Source organism: Lithobates pipiens, unplaced genomic scaffold (genome assembly GCF_037356315.1).
Source record: "Lithobates pipiens isolate NorthernLeopardFrog02 unplaced genomic scaffold, aLitPip1_a1.2 Scaffold_8, whole genome shotgun sequence".
NCBI lineage: Eukaryota > Metazoa > Chordata > Amphibia > Anura > Ranidae > Lithobates > Lithobates pipiens.
The window spans coordinates 232,526,081-232,541,382 of record NW_027507903.1 but is presented as its reverse complement, the minus strand read 5'-3'; positions in this window follow the sequence as shown (position 1 = coordinate 232,541,382).

Sequence of the window (15,302 nt, the reverse complement as noted above, 5' to 3'; positions counted from 1 at the left end):
GGTGAAAAATTTCATTAAAAGGACATCCATCTCTTCTTGTCTTTTACACAACACAAACAAGTATGCTAATACTAAATTTAGAGACACAAAGTGAGATAGTTACTTGCTTTGTGAGGCTACATAATGATGTGTCCTTTAGTTCCACATTTATTTCCTTATCCGGCTATCTGCCATGTTGTGTGCTAAGCAAGAATTCAGGAAAAGTACTGATTTGTCTTCTACCATGTTTTTAAAAATGTAACAGTTACTGACTTTAGCAGACCTATTACTTCAATACTTCAGGCCACTGACTATGAACAAGTATGAAGATAAAGACTTCTGACTTTTCTCTGACTCTGTACTCACTTCAGGACAGGGATTCAAAGCTTTGAAACCAATGGGTCAGCTCAGTCAATTAAGTAACATTTTTAGAAGTAGTTTTGCAAGAATGGCCCCAATGTTTCTGTTAGCACAAATTTACTTCAATTTCTAAGTGGTCCTTTGTGGTTACATTTAGGTAAGAGAACCCTGTACCTCACCACCTCCTGCCAGTCTTACACTATACTAACTTGGCCCTAATCCTAATCCTGCAAGATATTGCTTACTAGCTCACCCGACTGCTTATCTTACCATTACTCTACAGTCCTAATGATTCTTACGGACTTAACACTTTCATTTACCTTGTATCATACCTTGTATGATTATTATATAATTTTCTATTTGAATAGAACATAGTGGGTTTCTGATTATTTTCAATTGGGGAGATGCCTCTATATCCCAGCGCTCCAGTGAGCACTGGAGGGGCAAATTAGAGAGCAGTGACTGACAGTCAACAGCTCACTGCTCACTGAAGACTGAGAACTGAGTGATCAGCAGTGTTTGATTGCTCAGTTCTCAGTGGGGGACAGATGCAGCATCGGATAAATGCTGCATCCACCTAGGTCAGTATGATTGTTTTTAAAAACTCACACTTCTTCTTTAACACTGCTCTTAAGCTTGCATTACACTAGTGGAATTTCAAATAAAAATTTCCTTTTTTGTAATTTTTTTTCAATTTTCTAATGTTGGTGGAGTCCAGTCAATATTCATTTTCAACTGTAGTCATGAAAAATAATCTAGGGAGCAGGATGGAAAATTTTCTCAAACTAATAAAATTCAAAATGTGAATGTGAAAAAATCATACAGTTTGTAATGAAACCTGTATAATATGTTTGGAATCACTTTCAAATACCAGATCTGGATGAAATGTATAGTGCTTTTGACAAAGTTAGTTGACTCAATCATGGCAAGAAATATTTTTTCATCTGAAACTCTACTAGTGTAGGCTAGCTTTAGTACCCCTACTGTCGTTGCTGCTGCTGATGTTATCAGAACATTTTACTGTAAGGCCGCGTACACACGGGCGGACTGTTCGCCCAACTTTGTCCGCTGAACAGTGTTTCAGCGGACAGTCCGCCCGTGTGTGGGCTTTCAGCGGACAGTTTCAGCGGACAGTTTGACGGACAAAGTCTTTCGGAAATTCCGAAAAACTGTCCGCTGAAACTTTGTTTGAGCGAACAGTCCGCCCGTGTGTAGGCTACTTTCGAAATGAGCAAACTGTTCCCGCTCGGAGGAAAGTCTGCTCATTTCGAGCGCGTGTGAAGGTAGGCGGGGCCCGCGACGGAGACGTCGCGGGCTCCGCCGCCTGGAATGGACTTAAAGGGGAACCCCAACGCCGAAAAAAATCGGTGTGGGGGTCCCCCCAAAGTCCACAACAGACCCTTGTCCGAGCACGCTACCCGGCCGGCCAGGAAAGGGGGGCGAGCGAGCGCGCCCCCCCTCCTGAGCCGTACCAGGCCGCGTGCCCTCAACATGGGGGGTGCCTTGGGGAAGGGGGGGCCGCGCGGCCCCCCCCACCCCAAAGCACCTTGTCCCCATGTTGATGAGGACAAGGGCCTCTTCCCGACAACCCTGGCCGTTGGTTGTCGGGGTCTGCGGGCGGGGGGCTTATCGGAATCCGGGAGCCCCCTTTAAGAAGGGGGCCCCCGGATACTGGCCCCCCACCCTATGTGAATGAGTATGGGGTACAATGTACCCCTACCCATTCACCTGTAAAATAAAAGTACCCAAAAAAAAAACACAACACACGAGAAAAAATATTTTATTGCACAGCTCCGGGGGTCTTCCGTCTTCGGGGGTCTTCTCGCCGGACTCCTCCGCTATCTTCGTGTAGCTCTTTTGCTAGCGGAGGAGTCCGGCTTTCTTCCTCCCCGCCGCCGGCCTCTTCTCCCGACTTCGGGGGTCTTGTCCCCCTCTTCGGTTCTTCTGCCGGGCCACCGCGCCTTCTTGTAGCTCTTTTGCAGGCGGTGGCCCGGTCTTCTGTCGCCGCCGCCTTCCGTTCTTCTGCCGGGCCACCGCGCCTTCTTATAGCTCTTTTGCAGGCGGTGGCCCGGTCTTCTGTCGCCGCCGCCTTCCGTTCTTCTGCCGGGCCACCGCGCCTTCTTATAGCTCTTTTGCAGGCGGTGGCCCGGTCTTCTGTCGCCGCTGTCGCCGTCGCCGCCTTCCGTTCTTCTTCTTCTTCTTGTTCTTCTTCTTCTCCAGGAGATGTTGACACGACGCTCTCTCCGGCCGGAATGCCAGAGCCGCCCTGCGCTGCCACTTATATAGTGACAATGGGGCGGTGTCACATGGTATATGTCACATGGGTTGGTCACATGGGTTGATGTCACATGGGGCTATGACATCGTAAGGGGGCGGGGTCACCATGTGACATCAACCCATGTGACCAACCCATGTGACATATACCATGTGACACCGCCCCATTGTCACTATATAAGTGGCAGCGCAGGGCGGCTCTGGCATTCTGGCCGGAGAGAGCGTCGTGTCAACATCTCCTGGAGAAGAAGAAGAAGAACAAGAAGAAGAAGAAGAACGGAAGGCGGCGACGGCGACAGCGGCGACAGAAGACCGGGCCACCGCCTGCAAAAGAGCTACAAGAAGGCGCGGCGGCCCGGCAGAAGAACCGAAGAGGGGGACAAGACCCCCGAAGTCGGGAGAAGAGGCCGGCGGCGGGGAGGAAGAAAGCCGGACTCCTCCGCTAGCAAAAGAGCTACACGAAGATAGCGGAGGAGTCCGGCGAGAAGACCCCCGAAGACGGAAGACCCCCGGAGCTGTGCAATAAAATATTTTTTCTCATGTGTTGTGTTTTTTTTTGGGTACTTTTATTTTACAGGTGAATGGGTAGGGGTACATTGTACCCCATACTCATTCACATAGGGTGGGGGGCCGGTATCCGGGGGCCCCCTTCTTAAAGGGGGCTCCCGGATTCCGATAAGCCCCCCGCCCGCAGACCCCGGCAACCAACGGCCAGGGTTGTCGGGAAGAGGCCCTTGTCCTCATCAACATGGGGACAAGGTGCTTTGGGGTGGGGGGGCCGCGCGGCCCCCCCTTCCCCAAGGCACCCCCCATGTTGAGGGCACGCGGCCTGGTACGGCTCAGGAGGGGGGGCGCGCTCCCTCGCTCCCCCTTTCCTGGCCGGCCGGGTAGCGTGCTCGGACAAGGGTCTGTTGTGGACTTTGGGGGAACCCCCACGCCGATTTTTTTCGGCGTTGGGGTTCCCCTTTAAGTCCATTCCAGGCGGCGGTGCCCGCGACGTCTCCTTCGCGGGCCCCGCCTACCTGTACACGCGCTCGAAATGGGCGGACTTGCCTCCGCCTTACGTGGGCGAGTCCGTTCATTTCAAAAGTTGAGCGAACTGTTTGGCAAACAGTTCGCTGAAACAGTCTGCTCGTGTGTGGGCAAGTCCGCTCATGCAAATTTTGAGCGGACTGTTGCGGCAACTGTTTGACGAACAAAGTTTCAGCGAACAGTCCCCGCGTGTGTACGCGGCCTAAGAATCAAATTAATTCTAAGATACAGTACACCTACCTATGGGCCTCAAGAACATGTTGTCCTTATTTTTCTAGAAATGTTCAATCTTGGAATTAAGTCCTATTAGTTAGTGTTTCAGTAAATATCAGGCAAATCAGGGCTATTTAGAGAAGGGAATATAAATGTAGACACAATGTTTATATACCATCTTTCAGCAGAATTGCTTGTCTGTTTTTATCCAAAAATGTAAGGCAATGATAGGCATTGGACCTGCAATTAAATCCACATGCCACAAAACCTATTGAAAATGTAAATTTAAATCCATTGTAAGGGAATAGTTGGACTACATTCCTCCAACCACTTGATCAATGCAAAATATGCCATCACTAAAACTGAGTGTTAAAGTAATACTAAAGGCATGATTAACCACCTCAATACAGTGCAGTTACACCCCCTTCCTGACCAGACCAATTTTCAGCTTTCAGCGCTCTCACAGTTTGAATGACAATTACTCAGTCATCCTACACTGTATCCATATGAAACTTGCGTCCTTTTTTCCACACAAATAGAGCTCTCTTTTAGTGGTATTTAATCACTAGTGGGTTTTTTATTTTTTGTGCTATAAATAAAATAAAACGTAAATTTTGTGAAAAAAATGCCTTTTTCTTCGTTTCTGTCATACATTTTTGCTAATTAGTAATTTTTCTTCATAAATTTTGGCCAAAATGTATACTGCTACATATCTTTGGTAAAAATAACCCACATTAGTATATATTATTTGGTCTTTGTGAAAGTTATAGAGTCTACAAACTATGGTGCCAATCACTGAAAATTGATCACTTCTGATCAGGCCTTTAGTACATCAGGTGTACCTCATTTCTTGAGACACTAACAAGTCAGGAAAGTACAAATACCCCCCAAATGACCCCTTTTTACAAAGTAGACATCCCAAGGTATTAAGTAAGTAGCATGGTGAGTTTTTTAAGTTGTCATTTTTTCCCACAATTCTTTGCAAAATGAAGATTTTTTTTTTTTTTTTTTTTACTAAATTGTCATATTATCAGGTTATTTCTCACACACAGCATATGCATACAACAAATTACACCCAAAAATACATTCTGCTACTCTTCCCGAGTACGGCGATACCACATGTGTAGGACTTTTACACAACCTGGCCACATACAGAGCACTAACATTGATGTAGTACCTTCAGACGTTCTACGAGCAAAAATTACGCATCTCATTTCTCAACCACCTATTACACTTTTGAAGGCCCTGGAGTACCAGGACAATGGAATTTCCCATAAAATTACCCCATTTTGGAAAGCAAACACCCCAACGTATAATCTGTGAGGCATAATGAGTCTTTTGAACGGTTCATTTTTTTCCAGAAGTTTTTGGAATATGTGGAAAAAAATTAAAACGCATTTTTTTTTTACACAAAATTGTCAATTTATAAGATATTTCTAACACATAGCATGTATATAGCAAAAATTACACCCCAAAATACATTCTGCTACTCCTCCCGAGTATGGCGATACCACATGTGTAGGACTTTTACACAGCCTGGCCACATAGAGAGGCCGAACATTGAAGTAGTACGTTCAGGCGTTCTAGGAGCATAAATGACACATCTCATTTCATTCCTACCCATCACACTTTTTAAGGTCCTGGACCACCAGGACAGTGAAATTACCCACAAAATGACCCCATTTTGGAAAGCAAACACCCCAACGTATATTCTATGAGACATGGGCTGGAGATAGGTACTCGGGTACTCTGATGGCCTGGTGACAGGTACTCGGGTACTCTGATGGCCTGGTGACAGGTACTCGGGTACTCTGATGGTCTGGTGACAGGTACTCGGGTACCCTGATGGTCTGGTGACAGGTACTCGGGTACTCTGATGGTCTGGTGACAGGTACTCGGGTACTCTGATGGCCTGGTGGCAGGTACTCGGGTACTCTGATGGCCTGATGGCCTGGTGGCAGGTACTCGGGTACTCTGATGGCCTGGTGACAGGTACTCGGGTACTCTGATGGCCTGGTGACAGGTACTCGGGTACTCTGATGGCCTGGTGACAGGTACTCGGGTACTCTGATGGCCTGGTGACAGGTACTCGGGTACTCTAATGGCCTGGTGACAGGTACTCGGGTACTCTGATGGCCTGGTGACAGGTACTCTGATGGTTTGGTGACTGGTATTTGGGTACTCTGAAGGGCGGTGACAGGTACTCATATGGACTGTGACAGGTACTCGGGTACTCAGATGGACTGTGACAGGTACTCTGGTACACAGATGGACTGGAACAGGTACTCGGGTACTCAGATGGGCTGTGACAGGTACTCGGGTACCCTGATGGACTGTGACAGGTACTCGGTACTCTAATGGACTGTGACAGGTACTCGGTACTCTAATGGACTGTGACAGGTACTCGGGTACTCTAATGGACTGTGACAGGTACTCGGTACTCTAATGGACTGTGACAGGTACTCGGGTACCCTGATGGGCCGTGACAGGTACTCGGGTACCCTGATGGGCCGTGACAGGTACTCGGGTACCCTGATGGGCCGTGACAGGTACTCGGGTACCCTGATGGGCCGTGACAGGTACTCGGGTACCCTGATGGGCCGTGACAGGTACTCGGGTACCCTGATGTGCCGTGACAGGTACTCGGGTACTCTGATGTGCCGTGACAGGTACTCGGGTACTCTGATGTGCCGTGACAGGTACTCGGGTACTCTGATGTGCCGTGACAGGTACTCGGGTACTCTGATGGGCTGTGACAGGTACTCGGGTACTCTGATGGGCTGTGACAGGTACTCGGGTACTCAGATGAACTGTGACAGGTACTCGGGTACTCTGATGGGCTGACAGGTACTCTGATGGGCTGTGACAGGTACTCGGGTACTCTGATGTGCTGTGACAGGTACTCAAATACTCTGATGGACTGTGACAGGTACTCTGATGGACTGTGATTGACAGGTACTATGAGGGGTGGTGACAGGTCCTCTTTATTGGGGGGGGGGGGCAATCAGTATGATTGGTGTACACTGTATGCGGTAACGAGATGTTACCGCAATCTCCTCCTCACACACGATCGGTGTGTGAGGAGGAGAACCCGGTAACATCCCGTTACCGCAGTTTGTTTACATTTTTGTGATCGGCTGTGAAAGGATCACAGCCGATCACGTGGGTAAACAGCCGGCCAATGGCTGTTTACCAGCGTCGGTGACGAGCAGTGTTCCCGGGGAACACGCCGCCACCGACGTGCACGCGCAGCGCGCTCGCGATCGTGCGCATGCGCCATGCGTGTTCGGGGTGTGACCATCTGTGATCGGCCGTGACTTCATCACGGCCGATCACGTGGTAAACAGCCATAACGAATGGCTGTTCACCCCCTTCGGTGGCGAGCGGTGTCTCCGTGACACGCCGGCACCGAAGAAACAGGGATGCGCACGATTGCGCGCATTCCCTGTTTAAACGGGAGGCCGTCATATGACGGCCTCCCGCCACAATAGGTGCGCCGCCTGGCCGTCATTTGACGGCCGGCGGTCAGCAACTAGTTAAAGAAAAAAAAATAGAGGTTTATGCTTGCCTACTCTGTAAAAGGACATGCACATAACGGCTCCTTACCTCCTCATCTGGAGTCCCCCTCCAGTGCTGTCCACTCCTTCTCTTCTCGGAGATCCTCCATAGCAGGCCCTGTGCTTTTGAGACACTTATGCGGGCATGCTCCAGAGCCGGGCTATATGTGATCATATACATACACAGAGTGCAGTTCTGCCATGCCCCCCCACTCCCTTCTCACAGTATTTCACAGACAGCATCAGGAGCTAATGGCTATCACTATTCTCAGCCTGTGAGAAGAGGGGACAGAACACTTGCAGTGCTGGATTAATAGAGACCAATTGTTCCAATATCATATGGTTAGTAGGGATGAGCTTCGAGTTTGAGTCAAACCCATGTTCGACTCGAACATCGGCTGTTTGACTTTTCGTCGAATTGCGAATGTTATGGGCCGGACAATAATTCACTGCGGCATTGCAGTGCATTGCTGGCTGATGATTGACCAAGCATGCACTATGACCCACATCCTTGGTCAATCACAGTGCCATCTGTACAGCGAGCTGTAAGTGGCCAAAGCCAGGGTGGCTTTGGCAAATTATGGCTCAGGGGGTTTAGTACACGCCCCACACTATATAAGTCCGCCTGGAAGTCAGCCTTTTGTAGTGTGTTGCGGCGTGCTGGTAGAGAGAGAGATAGACAGTGTTATTACATTTCATTTGAGTTAGATAGAGCAGGCAGGAGACGAGTCAGTTAGCTGCAGTGAGTGTATTGTGTATATCTATGCATCCTAGGTGTTGTGTGTGTATATATATATATATATATATATATATATATATATATACATTGTATTCAGTTTAGCTAAATTTGATCCTGTGTACTGTTTCCTTTGCACATTGTGCACTTAAAGCTACCCCAATTGCTGGTGTTCTTCTGATCCTATACCACAGGAAGGCAGCTGCAGTAATTACAGTTGGTGTACTGTGTACTCTGCACAGTGTGCACTTAAAGCTACCCCAATTGCTGTTGTTCTTCTGATCCTATAGCACAGGCAGCTACAGTAATCACAGTTGGTGTATTGTGTACTGGGCACAGTGTGCACTTAAAGCTACCCCGATTGTTGGTGTTCTTCTGATCCTATACCACAAGCAGGCAGCTGCAGTAATTACAGTTGGTGTACTGTGTACTCTGCACAGTGTGCACTTAAAGCTACCCCAATTGCTGGTGTTCTTCTGATCCTATACCACAGGCAGGCAGCTGCAGTATTTACAGTTGATGTACTGTGTCCTCAGCACTGTGTGCACATAAAGCTACCTGAAGACAATTGCTGGTGTTCTCATACTAATAACACTACAGGCAGGCAGTTGATTCTGCTACCTGCATTATAATCAGTATATATGTCCCAGTTTTGTGCAGCTACATCTCCCTGCAGGCCATTAGTATTTCTGGAAGGCCAACAAGGAGAGGCAGACAGTCATGAGCCAATAAAATGAGCAAGCAGTCTCTATGTCTAGAGGCAACAGTGCTGGTCGTGGACACGGTGCATCCTCATCAGCACGTGGCCATGGGACACGCTTGTCCTTTTTTTTGGCAGCTGGCTGCGCTGAGCCGCAACATGCCGAGGACTTGGTAGAGTGGATGACCAAGCCGTCCTCATCCTCCTCATCCTCTCTCACCCAGGCTCAGGGTAATTTGTCTGGCAATGCAGCTGCCAATGCAGCCTCTTCCCTCAGCTCAATGGCATCAGTCACTCCTTCCCTAGCCCCATCATGTCCTCCTGAGGAGTCTCCTGAACTGTTTGACCACAGTGTTGGGTACATGCTCCAGGAGGATGCCCAGCGTTTTGAAGGCTCTGATGATGATACCCAGTTAGAGGAAGGCAGTAATGTGAGCCCAGAGAGAGGGGATGCCCAAGAAGGACAGCAATCTTGCAGTCACGTTCCCCCAGCTTCAGCATACTGCCAGGTTTGTTCCAGTGATGAGGAGGGAGGGGATGATGAGGTCACTGACTCCATATGGGTGCCTGATAGGAGAGAGGAAGAGGCACATCTCCAATGAGTCAGGATGCCCTCCATGGGCCAGCTTAAGGGCAGCACACTGACTGAATCACACCGCAGAGCTCCGCATGTGCAGGGTGCTGCAACAAAAGTTCTTTGGTGTGGGCCTTTTTTGAGATGAGTGCATCAGATCGCATCACTGCTATTTGCAACGAATGTTTCAAGTGTATCTCGCGTAGCCAAAACATAAGCCACTTGGGCACTACATCACATGCTTGACCAGACATATGTCGACCTGCCATGCAGTTCGTTGGCAAGCGTACCTAAAAGACCTACACCAAAGAACAAAATGGACCTCTCCTTGTTCCTCATCAGTTGGGAACTCCAATCCCACCTGCACTGAGAGGAATGCAGATGTAGAATTAGGTGTGTCACAGCCAAATGCACCGACGTCCGATTGTACCAGGCAAATTTCTCTGCCCCAGCTGCTGCACCACCAAAAGAAGTTCACTCCCAGCCATCCACATGCCCAGTGGTTGAATGCTAGCTTGGCTAAATTGCTAGCAATTCAACTGCTGCCTTTTCAGTTGATAGACTCTGCTCCCTTCCGTGAGTTTGAGGAATGTGCGGTTCCTCAGTGGCACGTTCCCAAACCCCACTTTTTTGCGCTGAAGGCGATTCCGGCTCTCTACCGGCATGTGTAAGGAAATGTCTTGGCCTCGTTGGACAGGGCAGCCAGTTGTACGGTGCATATTACCACTGACTCATTGTCCAGCAGGCATGGACAGGGACATTACCTATCTTTCACGACACATCTCTCCTCCACCCCCTCCTCTTCTTCTTCCTCCATGGCCTCTTCCTGTGCTTTGTCCTTGGAACCAGCAGTGCTCTGTAGGCATTCAAGGGGCTACACAAGTACGCAGGCAAAAAGATGCCATGCGGTGCTTGCGCTGGTGTGCTTGGGGGGACAGGAGCTACACTGGGGCAGAGATTCTGTCAGCTCTGCAGGGGAAGGTTGAGAGGTGGTTGATGCCATGCCAGCTTAAGCCAGGAATGGTGGTTTGTGATAATGGCACCAACCTCCGACAGGGACAACTGACCCATGTGCGCTGTTTGGCTCATGTCCTTACCTTGGTGGTGCAGCAGTTCTTGGGCGGGGACCCGGGCTTACAGGATGTCCTGAGGCAGGCCAGGAAAGTCTGTGTGCATTTCTGCCGGTCATATCATGCCAGTGTTCAGCTGCCTGACCTCCGAAAGGAATTTAACCTGCCCAAGAACCACCTAATCTGTAACATGCCCAGCAGGTGGAACTCAACGTCAGCCATGATGCAGCAGCTGCACTAGCAGCAGAGGGCCATCAATGAGTACCTGTGTGACTATGGCACCAGGAGAGGGTCAGAGGAGCTTGTTTTTTTCCCTACGCCAGTGGGCCATGATCAGGGATGCATTCACTGTCCTGTCACCATTTGAGGAGGCCGTGAGGATGGTGAGCAGTGACAGTGCATGCATCAATGACACTGTCCCTCCTGTCCACCTGTTGGAGCACATGCTGCATGGAATAATGGACAGGGCACTTGAGGAAGAACACAGGCAGGAAGAGGAGGAATTCCTTATCTCTCAAGGCCCTTTATCCAGACAGTGTTCCTGCTGGCCTGCTGATCACACAGGAAGAGGAGGAGGAGGATTTGTGCCAGCATGGAGGTGGAGCCTGGCACTCAGCATCAGCAGCAGCCTTTAAGGGATCATTTAGTCCCAAGAAACACATGGACTTGTTCGTGGCTGGGAGGAGGTGGCTGCGGATCATGTCATCCTTAGTGACCCAGAGGACTCCGGACCGAATACCTCAGCTAACCTACGCTTCATGACTTCCCTGATCCTCGTATTTGTCGGATCAAGGAGGGGGATCATTACTGGCTGGCAACCCTCCTTGATCCAAGTTACAAGGGTAAGGTTGCAGACCTTATCTTGCCATCACAGGGGGAGCAGAGAAAGAAACATCTTCGGGAGGTCTTGCAGAAAGGTCTGTACAATGTGTTCCCAGAGACTGGGAGGTTACAAATTCCTGCGTCCTGTGTCCTGTGTCCAACGTGTTGCCGTTCAGACAATTTTTTAGTCTGCAGCCCCAAGGTATGATCGGTTCCAGCAACCGATGGCTTACAGTGTTGTGGCAACACCAACACCTTAGGCCCAAATTTCTGCAGAGCATATAGACCAGGCCCCTACTTTCAAACGACTCCTACTTGCAACTGGAAGGAGACAACAGGCAGTGAGATGAAATCTACCCCTAGGAAGAGAAATCTTCTACTGTAAGAGTTGATATGGGAAAAAACGTGTGTGCTCTCCACTGATGCTTTATCACCAATCCTTGTTTCACTAAAAACCCCAAATTTTCTAAAAACATTTGTCATTGGACAGAAAGTCAGATGAAATCTTCTGAAGCGGTGCACAGACAGCAAAACAAATGTTACAGGGATGATAACCCTTCCCTATGTTTTCCAAAAAGCTTAAAAATAGATTTTTTGGCTGGAGCTACACTTTAAAAATGTACCAGTTCAAAATTACAAACAGATTCTAATCAACAACAAACCTACAGTCCCTATCTTTTTTGCACCGCCTGTATACTGCTGTTCAGCGTATATAGGGCCTGGGGGCCCGACGCCTTTCCTTTTTTTTTATTTGGGTGCAGGGTTCCCCTTAATATCCATAAAAGACCCAAAGGGCCTAGTAATGGACTGAGGGGGGGTACCCATGCCGTTTGTCTAACTGATTTTCATCCATTTTGCCGGGACCAGACATTACATTAAAGTCACAAGCAGTTTTAAATGACTTTTATTCCTTTAAAAATATAATTTGGTGCAGGGACTGTTCTAAGCATGGGAAACACGTGCCACTTTACACCCCCCAGGTATGATATTTAAAGGAATATTTCACTTTTTTTTTCACTTTAACCACTTTCAGACCGGACCAATTTGCTGGTCAAAGACCAGACCACTTTTTGCGATTCGGCACTGCGCCGCTTTAACTGACAATTGCGCGGTCGTGCGACGTGGCTCCCAAACAAAATTGACGTCCTTTTTTTCCCACAAATAGAGCTTTCTTTTGGTGGTATTTTATCACCCCTGCGGTTTTTATTTTTTGCCCTATAAACAAAAATAGAGCGACAATTTAAAAAAAAACGCATTATTTTTTACTTTTTGTTATAATAAATATCCCCCAAAAATATATAAAAAAACATTTTTTTCCCTCAGTTTAGGCCGATACGTATTCTTCTACATATTTTTGGTAAAAAAAATCGCAATAAGCGATTATTGATTGGTTTGCACAAGAGTTATAGCATTTACAAAATAGGGATAGTTTTATAGCATTTTTATTAATCATTTTTTATTATTTATTTTTTTACTAGTAATGGCGGTGATCAGTGATTTTTATTGTGACTGCGACATTGTGGGGGACCCATCGGACATTTTTGACACATTTTTGGGATCATTGTCATTTATACAGTAATCACTGCTATACAAATGCAGTGATGTGGTGGTGTGTTACTAACTGTGGGGGGGTTGGGCTTTCATTTAGTGAACACTGATCTCTGCTCCAATCACATGGAGCAGAGATCAGCATCACTAGTTGCTAGGCAGAATGAAGAAATGCTGTTTACAGCGGCATTTCTTCATTTGGCCGCTCCGTGAGATGATCGCGGGGATGCCCGCAGCGATCGAGTCCGCGGGTCCCGCGACCGGACTCGCGGGGGTCCCGACCAGCGCGGGAGCGTGCCGCCGCCGGCGCGCTCCCGATGGCAGGGCGGCAAATTTAAAGGGACATACATGTATGCCCATTTGCCTGCCCGTACCATTCTGTCGATGTACATCATCGTGCGCTGGTCGGCAAGTGGTTAAGCATCATTAAAATCAGAAAAAATTTCATTTTTTAAAACTTTTTTTTACATTGATACATATCCCCTGGTGCAGGACCTGGGCCTCCAAACCCTTTTTAGGACAATAACTTGCCTTTAAAATGAGTCCCATAGACTTTAACAGGGTTCTAGTGAACTTTCGGTCCGTTTGCAGGTTCTGGTGAGAACTGAACCGGGGGGTGTTCGGCTCATCCCTAATGGTTAGGGTGCATTTTGCGACAGTTGATTTCAAGATTGAAAATGAACAAACAAACATGTTGAATTTTGTTTAATGAATGATTTTCTAATCATTTGTAGGTGAATTGTTTGCAAAAAATTAAGAAAATGCACATGAATAGTAGGGGTAATAGTAGAAATGGATTGAAAAAAACAATGTTTATTTTTGAAAATGGAATGGAATGAATAGAAAATGTTGAAGGTCAGTGGGAAATTTCCAATACAATGTTTGGGCCATCGAATGTTAGATAAAATGTTTTGATTTTTGTTTTAATGTTCATTTGTTTTTCTACTCATCTATGACCAGTTTAATCCATGTTGTTTTACCTTTCTTGAAATTAATTTTAACCACCTCATGCTCACGCTATAGCCGAATGATGGCTACAGCATGGGCCTTTTTTGCCAGGAGGCCATCATATGACGTCCTCCCGTGCATGAGCTGCCTGCATGCTCCCTATGGGGCCTATGCGGCTTGCTCTGTGATCACTGAGTCTATGAGACTCGGCTGATCCCAGATCGGAGTAAGGGGCCAATCCCAACCCCTTACCACGTGATTAGCTGTCAGCCAATGAGAGTTGATCATGTGATGTAAACAGAAGATTGTTTTTTTTTTCCCTCGCACTGTCAGCGTGAGGAAAAAAAACATCAGTCCCTCACACAGAGAGCTGTGGCTGCCTCTTCTGCGTCCACCAGTGCCACCTACTAGTGCTCACAATGCCACCTACCTCTGCCCAACAGTGCCACTTACCAATGCCCACCAGTGCTGACAATCAATGCCCATCAGTGCCTCATTATCAGTGCCACCGATCAGTGCTGCCTATTAGTGTCACTTACCAGTGCCACCCATCAGTGACCATCAGTGACCATCAGTGCCACCTATCAGTGTTGCCTATCAGTGCCACCTATCAGTGCCCTTCAGTGCCGACCATTAGTGCCAACCATCAGTACCATCCATCAGTGCCTATCAGTGCCCATCAGTGCCACCTTATAACCTTATCAGTGCCCATCAGTGCAACCTATTAGTGCCCATCAGTGCAGCCTATAAGTGCCCATCAGTGCAGCCTCATCAGCGCACCTCAATGAAGGAGAAAACTTTCCTGTTTTCAAAACAATTCTAACAAACTATGATATGCTTTTTTTGGTCTTTTTTCATTTTTTTTTTTTGCAAAAAATAAAAACCCCAACAGTGATTAAATGCCACCAAAAAAAGGTCTATTTGTGTGAAAAAAATGATAAAAATGTTATTTGGGTACCGCGTTGCATGACCAATACAACTGTCATTCAAAGTGAGAGAGCACTGAAAGCTGAACATTGGTCTGGGCAGGAAGGGGGTTTAAGTGCCCAGTAAGCAAGTGGTTAATTAAAATGTTGTACCTTTGTCTTCAAGGGAATACGATTCCTATTCACATGCACCCTCATGCTTGTGGCACATTGTTACTGCGCTACTCTCTATTTCTTAAGTCAATATAAAGATTATCTGATAGCGCTGTAAGTCTCAGTTGTTTATCTTCAGATCAGATAATGTAAAAGTGGACCCTATAAAACATAGCAGTTATGTCATTTATATCTGTAATATGTAAAAGAACAATTACACCTATTGATCCATTGCATACAAGTAACTTGCTTCCCTCTGCTGATGACAGTCCCTGTTATCTCTTTGTGAGCATGGCAATCAAAAGGGCAGTGAAAACTACTTGACTATTGATTAAACAAACTGGTCATTAAAATTGTTGCTGACATTCTCTGAACACTAAAGCACTTTCTTTGACTGAGAATGACAATGT